The following is a 5,662-nucleotide window of genomic DNA, read 5'->3' as shown; positions in this document are numbered from 1 at the left end:
TCCTAACTCCCCTGGCTATAAAAACCTGGCCTGAGCTCTGGCTTATTGCTGAGTTATTCCACCTCATGGTGTGACATACGAAGCTCCCCTCCTATGTGCCTTGTTGCCTGTTTCCTGAACCCTCTGCTGACCTCCCGTGTACCGACCTTGGACCGCCTATCGTTTCTGACCCTCTGCTGCCTGCCTCGACCTCGGATTACCCTCGACTACCTCTTTGGATTGCCCCCTGGTTACCTTGCCTTCGAACCCTTCCAGCTGCTTCCTGCCAGCGGGTTCCCTCTGTGCTGCTCGCCCGCGGACGCACCTGATAGCAGGCCAGTCAAGTTCCTCCACCCCAAACTCGCTCATCCATGTCTTTATGGACCTTGCTTTGTGCACTGGTGCGCAGTCATGTTGGAACAGGAAGGGGCCATCCCCAAACTGTTCCCACAAAGTTGGGAACATGAAATTGTCCAAAATGTCTTGGTATGCTGATGCCTTAAGAGTTCCCTTCACTTGAACTAAGGGGCCAAGCCCAACCCTAGACCATAATCCCCCCTGCACCAAACTTTACACTTGGCACAATGCAGTCAAGCAAGTACCGTTCTGCTGGCGGCCGACAAACCCAGACACGTCCATCAGATTGCCAGGCAGAGAAGTGTGATTCGTCACTATAGAGAACACGTTTCCACTTCTCTAGAGTCCAGTGGCGGCGTGCTTTACACCACTGCATCCGACGCTTTGCATTGCACTTGGTGATGTAAGGCTTGGGTGCAGCTGCTCGGCCATGGAAACCCATTCCATGAAGCTCTCTACATACTGATGTTGTGCCAATCTGAAGGCCATACGAAGTTTGGAGGTCTGTAGCTATTGACTCTGCAGACAGTTGGCGACTGTAACGAGCCCCGAAACCGTGCCGCGGGCCATGTGCGTTCCACCGTGGAACGCATCGGCCTGCGAGTCGAACAGCTCACTTCCTCCCCAAGTAGGGGAGGTGTTATGCGCTCCACGGTGGAACGCGGAAGTGGCGGGAGGCCGCGAGGCTCCACTTCCGCGTCCAGGGGCTATTTAAACTGACAGGAACGTTAGTAGGGCGTTCCACTATTCTACTAACGCCTGGAATCTCCTACTCACCAGCCTGTCTTCATAGTGCTCAGACTGCAAGCTGCCACCTCATTGCCTAGAAGAGGGGTCCTGGATCCTGAGGTTATCTCTCCAAAAGCGCAAGTACTCTGCATTTGATCTACATTGCTGGTACTGCCTTGCTCTGTTTGAGTCCAGTCTATTTGAACTGCATTCCCGATATATGCGATACTGACTGCCTATTACTAGCACCTCTTCATTGATACCTACATATATCCTGGTGGGGAGTGTGTATTTATGTGTTATGTATGGACTGCCTATGCCTTGCAACCCCTCCTGCAATCCAAGCAACATTACTGAGACGCCCTTTTCATTGAATATCCTGTGGAACCCATTGCATACCTTACTGCTGCTTTAACTACCAGTAAATGCAATTTAAGTGATACCCCTCATTTATGAGACTGGGGGTTATGACGGAATAACTCCTCAGCGCTCCTTTTCTCTTTTGTTTTAAGCGGCTGATGATGCTCGAATCCCAAACTCTCCGCTACTGACTGAGAGTGACGCCTGGGATTTAAGACTGATTGCCGCACAGTTTCCACAAGGGTGACTACCATCCGCAGCTGTGATCCTGTACACTCAGTGATAGCCAGGGCGTGTGACAGCGACTTCTGCGCACTGTGTGCTTCAGCATGCGCTGACCCCGCTCTGTCATTTTACGCGGCCTACCACTTTTGTGGCTGAGTTGCTGCTGTTCCCAGTTGCTTCCACTTTGTTATAATACCACTAACACTTGACCATGGAATATTTAGTAGCAAAGAAATTTCACGGATGGACCTTTTGCACAGGTGGCACCCTATCACAGTACCACGCTTGTAGTCACTGAGCTCCTGAGAGTGACCCATTCTTTCACAAATGTTTGTAGAAGCAGTCTGCATGCCTAGGTGCTTGATTGTATACACCTGTGGTCATGGAGGTGATTGGAACACCTGAATCCAATGATTTGGAGGGGTGTCCCAATACTTTTGCCAATATAGTGTAAATTTGCCATTAGGATGTGTGGATTAGATGGAAACTTAGCATATCACTAATGGATTAAATTGTACATATAAGATAGTTTGTACACTGTCAGAGGTTTACAAAAAAAATTGCCAGAAAATTGTGCCAGCAGTTGACTTTTCCCGATACAATAAACGTCAATGTGGCTTTCATACAGAGAGGACCAGCCAGTGGCAATTCTGCCACGGTGGCACCTAAGTATTCTCACTGCCCAGCTGTCAGACTTCCTGAGTCCAAAGAAAATCCGGGGCATGCCACTGACATTATGCAAATCTGTGTACTCACTTTGTTTTATCATACTCTCAACTGACATTCCATGATTTTTTTTATATTTTATAGACCTAAACATTATTAGATATTCTGATGCAGATTGTATTTCATATTCTTACCAAGTGCAAACTACATTATCTCTGGTTAACCTACCCCCAATGAGCTCATTTCATGCTGTTTTTTCTTTTCAGGAAGCTTGGAACCATGTTCTTAAATGTAAAACCAACATGAGACCAAACAGAGGATTTGTGCAGCAGCTCTCGGAATGGGAAAAGACAATTTTAGGCCGTCAGCTCACGGATATATCAGATCCAAACTTTTAATGGCCTTGATGGATGTTATTTAAAATGATGAACAACTCTAATCATTTAGTCACTGTACTATATTATTCAACATGAGATTTTAACCAACAGACAGGAGCTAATGTCAGAAACACCCACATATTAGAAACGTGGAAAATATGAATGTGCTTACTAATATTCACTGCTATGAAGCAACAATGCCAGTAGTATACTGATATACTGAGCATGTAAATATATATAAATTACAATTTATATTTTTAATGTTTTATTTGGTTTGGTTGTCATTTCCAAAAAGTATAAGAGAGTATTTAAATCAGATTTTATTTGTGAAACATTTTTTCTCAAACATCTTTAAAGAAGAACTCCGGGCATATTACAAACTAAGCCTTCCAGTGGAGCTACCCTGGCAGTGCAAGGGTTAAGTGCTCGTTTTGGTCTAGGGTCTAAAATAAAAAAAGATATACTCACCCTTTTCTCAATCCCGGTGGCTGTTAGACCGGTCCCCACAGCCTCTTCTTCCCTGGGTTCTGGCGGTATAAGGACCTGTGGCGTCATCACATTTAATACAAGTCCAATGACTTGCACTGGACGTGAGGAAACGGAGGGGAAGAGAGGTGAGTGGTCACTGCTGCAGGATCCAGGATCAATGGAATGATCTCCCCAGAAGGCCCTCATCTGGGTGTTGTAGGCACTGCCTTTTACCCTTCGGCTCTGCCTCTCCTTTTCGCCTCTCACTCCTGTTCCCGCCTGCTGCAGGTGCAAGACGGTGTCAGTATCCACAGACTTTTAGGTGAGTTGCTAAAATGGACAACTTTAACATGTTTGAATAATGATTGACACATGTAGATTATGTATATATAATTTTTGAGAAAATGGAACAAACTGTAATTGCCTAATTTATGGATTCATAGGACTCCAGAAGAAGCAATATCGTGAAACACTTCAAGTCTTTATAGCAAGATAGTATGATTGGTGGTATTTAATACCTTATGTACATGGAAGTATTTTGCTGTAATACTATTAGAATGAAATGGATATGTGCACTATTGATTTTAAGATACAATTTGAATATGAATAAATAAAAAAAGTTTTTTATTCAGACATGAGTTTGTAAAAAGTATTTTCAGCACCTGAAAAGCCCCATTTATTGTTCTATTTTGTTGTTTTTTATTTTAGAACCTAGAGCAAAACGAGCACTTAACCCTTGCAGTGCAGGGGTAGCCCCACTGCAAGTGGTCATTTGTAATATGCCCAGAGTTCTTCTTACATTTTAGGATGTAACGGGACTCTACATGTCACAACTCATTTGGCAATCTCTAGCAGCTGTGAAACTCTGTGTAAAAAAACAATTGTATTTCCTAAGGATGAAGCAGGCAGACTGAACAATGACAGACATCTGAAGCTAAAGCAGATGTTTACAGATTTTCACAGCTGCAAACTAGGAATTGCTAGAGAGATGGACATGAGAGTTTAAAAAAAAAAAAACTTGCAACATCTATGGAGAGATGGATCTGAACACAGGTTAAAAGTCTTAAAAGATGGTATTGCAAGAGGAAAGGCATGCAGAAAGTGTTCCAGCGTTATCAGAAGGTATGTTCCAGGACCTTCAGGTTACAGAAAAAGAGAAGTGGGGGTAGACTGGTTGCAGTACAACAATGCCTAGATAAAACTGACCCACTCATCAATTAGGCTATACTCCCTCTATACATCTCAGGATTGGACCTTAAATTCTAACTGGATCACACAATTAACCCCTTACGGACCAAGGCCTTTCGTTTTTTGCTTACATGTTATAATCCACATTTTAGGCCCCAAACATGATATATTTCCTGAAAGCCAAGACCCTTTAGAATAAAATGATGGCAGTTGCAAATTTTTATGTTGCACGACATTAGCGCAACTTATTATCAAACCCAAAAGTTTTGTGAAAGATGCACTTAAGTTAAATTTAGTGCCCCAAAACACTATATAAAACCCTTTTGTTTTGTAAGATATAAGCCCTCATTCACATTCGAAAAGGCCGGCACGTACAGCTCTGTGCACGGCCGTATCGCTCAGCTCTCGGGAAGGACAGGTGCTGTGTGTGATCCTGTCTGCGCCGTGTCAGGAAACAAGCACCCGTACAGACCTGCACTTGGGGTGAGCGTAGGGCGACGTACGGCCCCCCTACTCCCATAGAGAAGGACGGGGGCTGCGTACTAATCACACGCAGCCCCCGCAGTCCAAAAAGCCCCTAGTGTCACCTCTACACTCTAAATAAGCTATTGAAGTGCAGATCGCTTTAGTAGCCCAGCAATGACAGCTATGGGCCCGAAAGTGATGTAATCAGCGTCGCTCCTGGTCCCATAGTGTGTGGAGGAGATCGGAGAACAGAAGGGACCTGGGACCAGGGGAAATTAGATCATGATGGAGAGCGGGGAGCAGAGCTTCCGTTCTCTGCTCCGTGAGATAACTGACACAGAAATGCTGCACTCGCAGTGCTGTGCTAGAACTCCTGAGTTGGAGGTAACAGGGTCAATAAAGAGAACCTGTCACCTCCAAATGCTATCACACGGGATTTTTATCCCCTGTGTAATAGCAATAAAGTCAAGTGAAAAAAAAAAAGTCCTAAAATAATAAAATAAATAAAAATTTAAATACCGTATATACTCGAGTATAAGCCATCCAGAATATAAGCCGAGGTACCTAATTTTACCACAAAAAACTGGGAAAAAGTATTGACTTGAATATAAGCCGAGGGTGGGAAATGAGGCAGCTACTGGTAGATAGATACCAATAAAATTACATGAATATTTATTTAAAAGAAAAATAACCTAGCTCTGTAAGTGGAAAAGGGGGTACAGGGCTACATATCATGTACTACGGATCATTTAACCCATTCATATTAGCAGAGGATAATTGTAAATCTATTGTTCAGTGCACTATATATGTAGTATATAGTACATGTACATATAGAGTGCCTGCAACAA

The sequence above is a fragment of the Nanorana parkeri genome, unplaced genomic scaffold (assembly GCF_000935625.1).
Source record: "Nanorana parkeri isolate BGI_ZX_2015 unplaced genomic scaffold, ASM93562v1 scaffold525, whole genome shotgun sequence".
NCBI lineage: Eukaryota > Metazoa > Chordata > Amphibia > Anura > Dicroglossidae > Nanorana > Nanorana parkeri.
This window is presented reverse-complemented; position numbering follows the sequence as displayed.